The sequence below is a fragment of the Atractosteus spatula genome, chromosome 4 (genome assembly GCF_055471065.1).
Source record: "Atractosteus spatula isolate fAtrSpa1 chromosome 4, fAtrSpa1.hap1, whole genome shotgun sequence".
In the NCBI taxonomy this organism is placed as follows: domain Eukaryota; kingdom Metazoa; phylum Chordata; class Actinopteri; order Semionotiformes; family Lepisosteidae; genus Atractosteus; species Atractosteus spatula.
The window spans coordinates 67,784,367-67,798,697 of NC_142709.1; the positions used below are offsets into that span (position 1 = coordinate 67,784,367).

The 14,331-nt window shown below is 36.2% G+C and overlaps 1 protein-coding gene across 1 annotated transcript in view; it reads left to right on the forward strand.

The window, feature by feature from the left end:
• Positions 1-14,331, forward strand: part of LOC148836945 (uncharacterized) — a 150,624-nt gene that overhangs the window by 13,886 nt on the left and 122,407 nt on the right. The gene's annotated exons all lie outside the window — the stretch shown is intronic.

Below are 14,331 nucleotides of genomic sequence, written 5' to 3' on the forward strand. Positions count from 1 at the left end.
ATAGCATCGAAACAATCTGTAATATTTATCCATGCATCAGCGGATTTTTGAATGCAATCAGCTTGAGCTACAATACTGTACTTACATATTGAATTATCTTAGTTATAAAAAGGAACAATGAGAAAGTCTAATAAAGGCTCATCGTGGGAGATAACATTTAATGACGTGTGACTAAATGTCAAAGGAAGTTCTCTGGTGTAGCTGCCACTGAAGATGCAAGAGACTTCACAAAATCATTAACAAAAGGTTTCTGTGGTTGACTGTTAAAAGCTGTTTTTTTTTCTCCTCATAATAGCATACAGTTTGTATTGCGTTAAGCAGTAGCTGTGCCAATTTATTTATAGTCATTAACGAGGAAGGTAAAGCAGAAATTCGAGCTGTTTACACGTCATTGTGTATCTTTGAGCATATGTTCCTAATGTGTATATCAATGTTCATCAAAGTCACAGGCTTGAGGTTTAAATTGATATAAAATCCTGTACATTCTGTTGGGAAATAAGGGTTTTCTAGCTATTTTTTAAATACTTTTAAATATTAAATAAGTAATCATATACTGTATTTGGGGGAGTTTAACTACTTATGTGTGTCAGGCACATCGTGTATATTCTTGCTTATTCTTTTTTTGTATTATTCTTTTCTCCCATGCTCTTATTGCGGGAATTGAAATATACCTTGGCAAGCAGGCAGTTGAAATTCCACTGCTGACGCAGGAAAACCATCCAGGAAACATTGTTAGTTTTAATGTTATACAGCAGTTTATCAGAAGGAAGAGTGATTTAGCAGATTTTAAATGAAATTATATGCACTGGGACGGTTTCATGCATTTTAATGAAGCTTAGGAAGCCATTTCTTAATACACCGAAGCCCACCATAGCCTTGTTGTTTTTTTATCTGGTGGCCCTGTGTAATTGAATCTAAAGTAATATGCCTTGGGGCTATACATCAGCTCTACCAGTAATTCCATCATTTTACTGAGTTGCCTGACCTGCTCCTTTCATTTCTATGTGCTGTTTATTCCATTTCTTCCTATCGAACTAATCAACTTGCAGTTTACAACACTGTAAAACAACAATCGTTCATCTCATTCTGCTTGTATTCACTGCAATATTCATTACACCCTGACACCGGGGCGGATTTTATATCTTCTCCACCTGACCCATCGGTTCTCTTCTGGGGATTGTGAAGGATGAGCTTCCATCATAAAAGCGGGTGAGGATGAAGATCATGTGTGAAGGCTTCAGGAGGTCAGGTGGACCTTGTCAGTCTAGTGGGAAAAAGTACTAGAATGGATACATAAAACATGAACCGACAGAATGAAAAATCCCATTGCATAGCAGCTTGAAAATGTCAAGGTTTTATTTTACTTTTCTTTATTCGGAATACCGGAAAATTGTCTCACGAATGTTATTGCCTCAGGACTTGCTCATTTTTATTTTGAGTTGTGATTCTTGCCTGTTTACAGTGGAGCTTTTTTGTGCTAAGTACAGTTCAGTTTACCTATAGAACAGAGTGAACAACAAAGTTCAATTTTGAAACAAGACCTGAACCAAAGCAGACAACTGGACAAGGTGGCAAAAGGCTGTTTGGTAGATAGACTGGGTGTGATTCGCTTCATAAATCCCAATGCAAACACAACAAGAGACACTGTGTATTTCCAGTGTCACAGAACAAATATTTTGTATTATACAGTGGAATGAAATGGATTGGAGAGGAGACAAAAGCTCTTTCTGAAACATGATCAGACACCAAAATTCAGATGGAGCTTTAAAAAGCACAAAAAACACCAAAGTCTTTTTTTTTTCTGAGAGTGCAGAGAACCTGAACAATACAGGACTAAAGTGGAAATGGTGCATCAAATGTGTTACAAAATATAAAAATTGGCCTAAGATAAATTAGTTTTGCAATGTACTTACAATATAAAATTTGGGTCTAAAATGAACTTTTGCAACATGTACACAAGCAAACTGAGTCCCCTAAACATTAGAATGTGAAACAAAAAAAAAACATACTCCAGCCTCCTTCCGCATAAACTTAGTAAAGCTGAGCCATGTAAATTTGATCAGCTAGCATACTGATGCATTGTTTCATACCAAGTGAACCAAACCAGGATTCTATGAATTAACCTAGCATGCATGATCCCTTAAACAGATTGTTTTTAATGTTGAGCTCATTATTTATACTGAAGTAGTTATATTATTATCGTGTTTGCATCTTTCTTGCGTGCATGCTGATATTTAAATTGAGGCAAATTAACAGAAAATGGCAAATAGGCATTAGAGAGTGACATGTCTTAAAATAAAGTGCAGAACAGATTCATCTTAAATTTTTCCACAAATTTCTTCCTTGGTGTTATCATTTGTCTAATCTTTTGCTCCTTGTAGTATATTGTTAGCTTATTTGTAACTTAGGGAAAGTTACTCTTTCAGCCTACAGTATATAACAACTGTAACAACAAAACAATTTGGTAATGCATTGTGATGTCTGTGTTACAGTGTTTTACTTGGAGTTGTTTATTAATGTTCTGCACACTCACCTTGGTAATACAATACTTTGCAACTGACAGCTGATGAAAAGTATGGGTGTAAATTCCCAATAAAGACGTGCATTCCCAACACTAGAGTCAGCTAGTGAGAAAAGCTTGACTATGAAGCCATTTGTTTTGTGTGATCTGTTTATAATGGGGCATTTCTGTGAGTGCCTTGTGTATTTCAATAAAGCAATAAAAAACAGAAAGTTGTTATGGAGGTCCAAATAATTCAAAACCAAGGTTGAGTGAGTGTCTCTTTGAGTTATGGCTGTGTAACAGCATATGTTATAGAATATTGGTAGTACTGTATCATTTGTTAGCACCAACAGTTCACCCACACAGAATGAATAGAAAGAAATGGAATTTTTGTAGTTTTCTCTACAGAAGAATGTTTGAGTAAGCATTCCTGGAGAATATATATATATATGATTGTTTATCCCCAGCTCTCTTGTCTGAAGAAACTCCTGAGACAGTTACATTTATAAAATGCCTTATTGATCTGTTCATATCATATGACTTGTTCTATTAACGTCAGTATATAACCATTTAAGATTAATGTATGCACAAAGTTGAAATTGTTGTGTAGAAGAAGGCATCAGCTTTCTTGTGTACTGGAAACCTTTCCATGGCAAAGTATATCAGTACAGACGTGACAGACTGCATCTAAAAGAGATAAGCATCATTCAGCACAAGGATCCAGAACGAAACATTTAAACATAATTGGAAGGGTCGAGAAACCCAAGAAAATCCAAAAGGAAGAGCAAAGACAAAAAGAGAACTGAAGGGAAAAGCATAAAAAGCAGCAGGTGATTGAGTTTTAATACCTAAATGCCAGGAGTACTAGAAACAAATCACATTAGATACAAGCGGTGTTATTGGAATCACAGAAACAGGGCAGAGAGAAACCATTGGACTGTGTTTGTAACATTAGTGGATAAAAACTGTTCATGAGAGGCAGGAAGGATATACTGTAAGACATAGAGACGTGGTGCTATACAGTATCTCAAAGAGAGAATTCAGGCTCAGGAACTAAAGCTTAGAGGAATCAAGAATCTCTGAATCTAGATGGGTCAGACTCATTAAAATATTCCAAAACTATAATGTTAGGAATATGTTGTAGACCACCAAATGCAGGTGCTGACTATAATTCAATACTCTATAATGAAATTAAAAATTTACAAGCAAATGAAGACTCAGTCATAATGGGAGACTTTATTTTTCCTAACACATACAGTAGATTAGAAAAAGCTATAGGAATGTCTGCAACAGAAACACAAATGGTTGACTTGGTTAATTACCCAGTTACTGGAGTACCATCAGGAGAAATACTTGTATGGTTCTTGTCTTTTGAAACAATCAAGACAATCCAAGAATCGAGAGTGAGGTAAAAGTGAGAGAGGTAAAGAAAAAAGCCGGTAAAAGAAATTTTACAGAACTGTGATCATAATGTGCTTCGATGTGTATAATGAATATAGACAAGTAACATTTAAAGCAAAAATGAAGAATTTCTGAAAAGCAGACTTTGAAGAAAGGAGGCAGATGTTAAGAGAAGCAATATTGGGATGCAATAGACATGATCAGAGGAAAAGTCTTAGTAACAGTTACAGTAAACATGTTCTGCTTGAAGCCCTGAACAAATTATAAATAAAATAGATGAGAAGTGTTTTGGGTGTTAGAAGCACTCAAGATTGCCAAATCCCCAGGGCTCGATAGTATCTCTTCAGCTGTAAGAGTTGCTCAACTCAAGACAGTGGTAGTCTTCAATCCATGAACTGGACAGTGGGTAGAGTAGTGTCTGTTTATAAGAATTGTGACAAAGCTAAATCAAGTCAGGACAGACCAAGTTTGACTTCTGTTATAGGTAAAGTTATGGGAACAATTATTATAATTAAATTAGAGGATCATCTATTTAGAATAAAATACTTTGTAATAGTAATCTTTGGTTTGGAATCACACTGTAACTCTTGCAGTAATCTGTTAGAGTTCTTTGAACAAGAAGCATATGATATGGTCAATTTAGATGTTCAGAAAACATTTAATGACCTTAAATTATTTTATTTTTATATTTTAATTATTAAAATATTACTTCTCAAATTATAGGCTGTAGGCATTCAGGGAAAGATGTTTGGGTTTAGAATGCTTTAATAAATAGAAATTAGAGAGTAAATGTAAGGAGTGGATGTTTAAATTTGGATGAAGAATATTGTGGAGTACCACAAGGATCAGTACTAAGACTATCACTTTTCTTAATCAATGATCTAGTATAGTTTAGTATGATTTTAGTATAGTTAGTAACCTAGTAAAATCTATCGAAAATACCAATTTAGGAGATTAGAAAACAATGTAGTAGAAATAAGTGAAATTCAAAAAGATTTACATAAACTTCAGGACTAGGCAAATGCCAGGCAGATTGTACACAAATTGTCTATTGTACACAAATGCAGGTAGCAAAACCAAACTATAAAGGCAATATACAGGTATGTGTCACTTAGATAGAAAGGGCTACTTATTAAAAGGACTTAGGTGTTTATGTTGACACATCATTTACATCTCCTAGTCAGTGGGGAAGCAAATAAAAAGGAAAAGAAAATATTACAATATACAGCATAGTAGAATTTAAATCAAGGGATGTTTGTTAAAATTATATAACGCACAAGTAAGGCCTTATATGAATGTTTGTGTACAATTTTGTTCACTACATTATAGAAAATACATTGCTGCTCAGGAATCAGTTCAGAGAAGAGCTGCCAGATAAATTCTGGGGTTTAAGTGAGTGTCCTACACTGAAAGGCTGAAGGAATGGAATGTTTTTTTGTGTATGGAACAGAGAAGATTGCAAGAGGATATAGTACAAGATTTTTAAATCTTCAAGATCATGAAACCTAAACCCGACAACACAAGTACAGTAGTAACTATGTAGAAAAGCACTTAAATCCGAGAACAGAATGCTCTTCTTTACCTAAAGGAATGTGGGAGTATGGAGCAAGCTACCCAGGTATGTTAATGATACCCTGGCATTTTATCAGAAACAGCTGGAAGAGGTCCTTAGATCAATTACCAAATGAACTAGATGATCTAAATGGTCTCCTCTCGTTTGTAATTCTTCTTTTGTTCGTCTAGTAATAAACCTTTTCAGGTTTTCACTGAGGTACTGTAATATGATATACAGTATATATATAATATTTTTATTTTTTTAAAGAAGATATCCCATGTTATATATTTAATCCAGATCTTTAAAATGTTTTCTGAATTTGTCATTGTCTTTTGCCAATCAAGTGGATGGATATTCTAGAAGATATTTATCTTTATCCATCTTCCATAGAGGAAGTGTTAACATTTCCAGTTCTGGAAGGTAAACTGAACTGGAGCTGAAATGCTCTTAGCTGGTAGATCATTCACAAATATCCATTTAATAAATTTGCAATAGGTAATCAAAGCAGTGCAGAGCCCTTAAATATTAATGCTTCTGTGACCTTTTCTATCAAATACTGCCTGCTTCCTCTGAGATTTATGTAGACTATTACTACAGTGGACTAAAGCAAAATCCGAAAATCAATCCCTGCTTTCAGTAGCTGAGGAGTCAGGGAAAAAACTGAAAGGTAGAAAATAGCATTAGACCTTCACTAATGTCTTATTTTAGAACGAGGCTTTTTTTCTTTGGTGACAAAAGATGAAAACTTTGAGAATGTTTTGACAGAAAAGGAGGCATTGTGGTGTAACAGCAGTCCCCCAGATCCTCCAGCTGGTGGCACAGGTTGGAAACATACTGTAGGTGGCACCTGTATTCCTGAATTCCCATTAAAACCAGACTCATAAATCTATGGGCTGCATAACAGGTTCCATAATTGTACTGTTGAACCAGAGGCTTTTTCAGCAGTGAATTTATAGAACTTCTGGGTCTGCCTCACAGTGTTGAGCCCTGAGTGATTAAAATTCCAGATTGTAGCATGCTGAGCTTTTGTGACGCTGGAATTTCCAGAGAGCAATGCCTTACTAATTAGCTCCCAAGAGGTGAAAAATAATTGTATTCTGGGCATGCCCAAGAACTCAGAGAATCAGCTTTTCACTCGAGTATCTCTATCAGCATTCTGGTAAGACTTCACAGACTGAACGTCAATTAAATTTCATTAGCTGTGCTGTTTTAACATGCTATTTATCAGACAGAATGTTTTTAGAAATACTTGCTTTTTTTTCTTTTTCTTAATGTAGACATGCATTAAGGGACACTAAAAACTAAGCTTCCTAGCACACAGATTGCTAAATGGTCTCTTTGTTGGCTAAAAGACTCCACTGCTGATAGTTTGATGAAACATTAATGATTTCTTAATCATGTGCAAGCTTCTTCAAAGAATACTGAAAGGACATTCAGAATTAACATACAGAGCCATGCTTTGAGAACTATCTCAGTTAGTTTTAGACATTTTGTTAAGCTAAGAGTTATATATTTTTCTGCTCTTTGGATGATATTGTTTTTATTTTTACTCAAGAGGAAAACTTTAGAGCATTTCAAAATGAATTTATATGTGTGCATTTTGAATCTTTTGTAAGCATGACGTTTTATGTGAAATGGAAAAAGTAAATCCCTCCTGTTTGCTTGTAGATTTGCACACAGAAAGCAGAGAGCACACAGAAAGCTCAGTGGTTGTTTTCCATATCACTCCTATTGTGCATGGAATGAGCTGAATATATATATATTTATAGTGTGTGTATAAAATATTGAGTTTGAATGTTAAAAGGAAAACCAAATAATTTCACCCTTGGACTTGGCCTTTCTTTGGGAAATGTGCCAATTTAATGCAGATGTCAAGGTAAATAAAGACAGAAATCACTGCAGTGACAGCTAAACTTATTTACCTTTATGTGTAAAGTATGGAAAATAAAGCATGGATTTAATGTAAAGCTCTAAACACCCTACCTTGAACTGGATTAAAAAAGAGTACAAAAATAGAACGCAATACAATTTAGTACAATTTTTTAATATTTTTTTCTAAATGTGGACAGACCAAGTGTTTTTTTATTACACACCCACCCAATCTGGAGTCTTTGATTGTTTATGAATCAGACCACTGCTACAGGTACTGTTACACAGAGAATGGAGACATGCAGTCATGCTCCTGTGAGACGCCCAACTTTCAGAGTGGTTCCTTCTTTGATTTCCTGCAAGCTTCCCACTGCCTTACTGTTAGTGTGGATTAGAGGATCTACGCCTTCTCTCTCTTATGTCACTGCAAGCCTAACAGGTCACAGGAATCACTATTTTACCAAAAGCCAAAAGAGTCTGACGTATACCTACACCCTATCACAGCAATGACCTGCCAGGAATCCCACACATCTCTCAAAGAGTGCCAGCTGTAGTTGAGCTACATACATTTTTTGTTTTAATACAACCACCAAGCCAAACTGAAATCATGCACTAATAGAGTTATTCAGACACAGTAGGTACTAAGTGTGCTCCTTATTCTCTTCTATTACATTTGTTCTTTAGATAGTTCTAGGTGTATTGTCTTCTTGTAAACTGCGGAATTTTTCTCCACTGGCTAGACATTTCATTTAAACAGCTGCCACAGCTTTTATTATTCACATCCAACATGTTGGTTGGATTCAGGTTAGATTACTGCAGCTGCTAGCACTTTACCGATTCCTGTCTTGAAATTCTGTTGTTGCTTTGTCTGTACATCATTATCAGGATGGACTGATAACCACTAGGTGTCCTTTCAGTCAGAACTACATCTTGGTGCCTTGCTGCTTTTTATACTCATACATCAAATAAAACATAGCAATGTGATTTAACATGAAATCTCATGGGCCTGCACGTAATGGTATTTACATTTTAAATAGTGTGCAGATAGGTTTGCTGGCTGAGTAGTAGAGTTCCTTAGGGCAACAAAATACTGAGCTCAAGCCACAGGATTTAATTAAAACTCCAGATGCTCAGTAAAGTAAAGTGTAAAGTGTGATATTAAAGTTGGATTAAAATGATCAAAATGACTTGATTAACAGTCTGCAGCTGACATGATTTTAATGAATGCAAAAGCAACAAAAGATAAGACCACCACCTGATTGCTATTGGCATAGGTCAAGGCGACCTGCCTGTGAGATGCAGACTGGAGAACGAGATGTTCTACTGTCTTTCAGCAAGCAGTAGACGTCTCGGCTAATTGTCTGTGGGACAACATTGTCCTGGAAGGCACAGGATCAAAATACCAATCCAACATCATCAGATGTGTTTGATCTGATTAATCATTTTCAAATTGCAGTGGCTACAGCATGAGGAATTCTGGAAAGAAATATCCCCATATATAATCAAAATTACGTTTTTTTGCCTGCCTGAAAATGTTTGGAAAATTTGGAGATTACATTTGGCCAGTTATGAAATCCCTGCCTTCTTTGGGCCAGAGAACATCTAAGGCATTTTGCCCTTGACAGACATGATAGAAGACATTGTGGTGAGCATTAGGTTGACTGTTGCATTGCTTAATTAAACAAATGGTGGTATGGTGGATGTATGATTATGTGGGAGAAATCTCACATGTCCCTTTGGTACAGATTTAGGGCAAACGTACTGCTCACTGATAATGTACATCTACAAACAGTTTTTCAGACCTCCAATCTCTTCTCAGAGTCTCTATTTTCCAGTAGGACAATGCAAGACCATACAGTGCTAGGATTGCAATGTTAAAGTCTCACTGTGGCCAGCTTTTTCTTGTGGCTTTGGTACAAAAGAGCATTTCTCTCACTATTTCCATCAACAGTAACAGCAGCAGAATATCCCTCAGCAGTTTATTCAGAGACAGATCGGGTTTGCTTATCACTGCTGGCAGGACTGTGTGAATGCTTAGGGAGAACTTATGCAGTACTATGTAAGATTTTCACATTGACAGAAAACGTCAATGAAAACGTTATGATTTTTTAATCTATTTTGTCTGCCTTTTTGTTTGATATCTGTGTTTAAATATACAGCTATCTTCATTAGATCTAAGTGTTACATTTCTTTTGTTCGATAGTGGATTTTCCTTCAACCACACAAACACACATTTTCCATACCCTGAAGAGCCTCTCATTGTGCCAGAGCTGCTGTCATGTTTGACAGCTTGTGCTGTGATCTCTCTTTATTGTAGGACACTTGTTTTTATCTCCTGAACTTTAGTCTGAGCTTTAGAAATTTGTATTATGTTCCATAGTTCCATGCATCCTGAAAACTGTTGTGATTTACAGAATCTTTTTTTGGCTTAGAAGACACAGCAGCCCAGATGTAGTTAAAGGTAACATTGTTAAGGTGTGTTGTCATAATTGATAACTAAATTTGTGGTATGCAATGCAACTACATCTTGTTTTACAAAATCACTCCATAAAAATGAATGAAAATGTGGAATTAGTCAGTCTGTATATTAAAACACAACAATTAAAGTACAGGTTCTTGCACCACTGTGTCAAGACTGCTAATTGTTTCTGAAACTGCCAAAGTCACCAGTGGAAAGATTTGAAGACTACTCCAGGTCAATGTCAAAGGTCTAGACTTGTGTATTGTACCAATACCATTGTATGAAAAGATTTAAAAATACAGAAGTTTGCACTTCTAATATTCAGGCACAGACTGCACTGTGATGTGCTTTTACATGAGTTATTACTAGAATCTATATTATATCCATAATGATTTATTTAATGGTCTGTTAAAACAATCATTACGTTACAATTTACAAAAATTCACATGGTTGTTTTTGAATATATCTATTCAAGCAAGGTTTACTTTCCAATTAATGAAAAAGGAGGATCTCTGGGCAAAGCAAATCAAAGTCGTTTACCATGTAGTCAATATAATTATAATGATAATTCATAAATGAAGCTTACCTATAATGGTGGCACTGATAAAGCTGTACCCAAAATAATACAGGCTCGCAATAAGGAAAAAGAAAAGATACATAAGGTTAACAAATGGCAGATTTTGTTTTATTTTTTCAGTTGTGTATGCTTTTTATAAGATTAGAAATCCAGAAAAAAATGCTAAGGTCATTGTTTTTGACTTCTTAAAATTGGACATTGTCTGAAGTTAATTGTGTGTGACTACCTAAATCTAAGAGGGCAAATTGACTTGGAAAGGTACATACTGGGGTCTTCTGCTAGTAAATAAGAGGTGTGTCTTCAGCATCAAGGAGATTTTGATCCAACAGGGTGCACGAGGGTACACTAATGAAGGGATGAGAAAGACAATCTCGGCACACCTTCTAAAGAAGAGTTCTCTAGCTGTTTGTTCTTAAATTAAGCTCATGGAGAGATCATCTCATGCAGTGAACATCAGACTGTCAAAATGATGAGCAGTGAGACAGACTAAACACTCTGTGAAAGTAGCGAAAGGGATCTACTGGGAATGAATATTCCTTTTGCTCTTGTACAAAAGCACATTTGATCTTCCCGTTGGGCTTTTTTTCTGATGTATTTGATGTGTAAAATGGATGGAACAAGGAATAAGTCCTGCTTTTGCTCAATGGGCATGGGCCATATCTGGTGTACGTACTGTAGTAGGCAGTGCATGTTTTTAGAATCCCTTCCACCCTCTTCATGAAATACTAAACCACCAAGCACACAACACGACACTTTCTGGAAATTTATAAGTGGTTTAATTCAGCCATTTGCTACATATTCATCTCTATCAATACTGTTCCCCATAATGGCAATGTTAAAGCAGGATCAGCTCAAAGATTTTTATCAGCACATGATTTACTCTTTCACAGCTGTCACCAAAGCTGGAAAAACTGAAATCACTAACATTAAATCTAATCAGTTCAGAGCTTTGGGCTATAATTACTGTAATAGGTTGCAACACTTAATCAATACGCAGTCGAGATATCCTCTGGAGTGTTTCCTTATCTCAGCAGATGAATTCTGTGATTCCAGAAGTTTGTCTTTGTTAAATAAGGCATATAGGAACATGTGTAGGTAGAACACCTGTGCTTTTGTAGAGGTGGAGGACTGGGGCTTTCTCTGGTTCCTGACTTGTGCTTTATTACTTGGATCTTCCTCTCTCTCTTATTTCAGGACCAGAGATCTCTAACAGGTTGCATGCATGAGCCTCCCAGGATTTCTGCCTAATGTATTTTTAATCTAAAGTATTATTTCATTTCCACTTCATTAAAGCAGAGGTGTTTTGCGCTGTCTACAAATTTGTTTTCACCCATATGCCTTTTCTCTGGTTCTGCTGCTGGAGATTTATTGGCCTTGATACACGCAAATACACACAGATGGATACTGGTGCCAGTTAATTACTCAGTCTTTGGCAGTTGGTATTCCCTCAGAAGGAATATTTTGGTGAAAATGAATAAGATCTAACTGTGAAGTACCAAATAATCTCATAGGTATGAATATGGCACTTTCAGTTTTGTGAATATCACATATGAGCTTTTCACATGTACATTTGTATTGGAATTTATCATTCACTCAAACAAATTTTATATCACAACGTGCAACACTGTATGGAGCCGTACTGCTTCTATCTGTGCTTTCTAAGGAGGTCATATTTAGACTTTTTGAGACACTATTGTTTTACATGTCAGCAATACTTGTGTATGCAACAAACTTCATACCACGTATTAAGTAACGTCCTCACTTTTTGTCTATAGAAAAAAATAGACTGTAGCCTAGGAAGGCAAATTTAACTCTAAATTCCATAACACAGGATCATTAAACGTTTACTTATGTATATGTTTCTCCACAAAAAAATCCTTGAATGGTTTACAAGAAAACCCTACATAAACCTACAATCTTACAATTCCTGAAAAACTGGGCCAGAAGAGTAAATTTATATGGAGTTAAGGCAGGGAGACTTAGTACCCTGCCTTTGGACTTGGCTTCAAACCTAAGCCCTGCTAAAGTGAAGAATAATTTAATGTCTACACTTGGACAGGAGCTTAGTTGAACATCACACCTGAAAGACTGCAGCTCAGTGTCACCCTTTTCCAAAAGGAGGAGCACCACCTATTGGTCAGCTTCACACTTTTAGGAGCCTCCCTTGCAAGAATTAACCAGACCCAAGTCTTCTATGGCCTCTGACATTAGTCCCTGTGGCTTTATAGCTGCCAAACATAAAGAATGTGCAACGAAGGCAAGACATTGCTATTTTATTTAAATTCAGAATTAATTAATCAATATCGTGCAATTTGAAGTGTTATGGTTGAATGGTGGATGTCGTGAAATACACCAACTTAACATAACAGGTGTATAAAATAAAAATTTGTGCTATTTGCAGTTAAAATCCAGTTTGTGATATTTCTGCTCTGTACAAGATAGATGGATGGAACAAAAGTATATTTACTACCCTGTGCTTTTTTCACTGTCTTTGCTAGGACCCAATAGTAAAAATAGTAGTATTGGTATACTGTAGTTTAATAGTATCATCTATTATTTTTATGCCTGCTGTTACAAAACATTGGTAATGCTTAGATTTTCTAATGCTGTGGAACTTATCTCTTATTATGTTTTGGGGAAAGACATTTGAAAGCTACACAAATCCTGTTCTTGCAGAGATAAACTGGACAGAATGTGTGAAAGGGACCAGCAATCCTCATTTCGTTTTTTGTAACGAGCCCAGAGAAATAATACTAGGCACAAGTGAACATATGTCTGCTGAGCTGGAATGTATAAGGCTGTAAAATGAGGACGGCAAACAACTTTGATGAGGGAATAAAACAAGTCTCTGCAGTGAGACTCTTTATTCTAAAGCAGCAAGCAAACTTCACTACAGACCCCCTGGAAAATGAAATAAATTGATCTGCTGATTTGCACTGTAGTCACAAGATTACAGACTGGTATTTAGATTAATAGTTCCTTGAACGGAGTGTTTTAAAATGAAGTAAAGTGAGAGAGATGGAACTTGCATGTTTCAGTGAAGCCACTAAACTGTGATGAATCTCTTTCGTACATCTAGGTTTCCCTTCATTTTCATTCCCTCTCAGCTCTAAATTAGTTCAAGGTTGAGCTGGAGAGACGCCAGAACTTTCTCATCCTGCTTGTGTCTGTGGGCTGCTTCTTTTTTTTTCCGCTTTCTTTGAGGCTCTCTGATGTGCATGGTGCGTTGAACTCAAAGGGCTTCTAGCCTTCAGATTCGCCAGATTCCATATCGTACTGGCTTAGAAAACACCAAGCTAGCACGGAGGAATACTAACGGCACACTGCTGAAGATTTTTCAGGCTCTGCGGGTGACCAAGATGCATCTGGTAATAAATTTTCACTTCTCGTTTTTTTTTGTTAAAGGAGAATGCAACAATTTTGAATTCTTTTTCTCCCTGTGTCTGTGTCTGTGTCTGTGTCTCACTGTCTTTGTGCCACTGTTCAGATGCCTTTGCTTATCAGGTTCGGCAGACTTGTCAGTTTATACCAATTAAGTGAGAAGATGTCAAGACGTCTTTGGGGATTTCAGTACTGTGTGTTTTAGTTGTCAGTGAGAGAAGCACACAATGCCCTGGGGATATATGCTTTATAGTGTGATATTTTTTTCTTTAGATGTATAAATAGCATGCATCACAATTCACGCCAAATAATAAACCTCCCTAATACAGCGACAGAACATTGTTACCGCACAAGAAACCTTACACCTTAATGATGTTCTTGATTACTGAAATTGCTCTAAAGTACTGTAGATAAGAAATGTCTTTAGAAAGCAAACTTTTTTAAGAAGACGTGCTTTAATATTGTTTGAAGGTTGCAGAAAGGTTTCTGTTTCAGCTTTGGGTTTCTGATAGCCTGCTGTCTATTGTGACTTTGATGCAATGTGCACCTTTATTGTGTCTGAGACACAATAACAGAAAGATGTT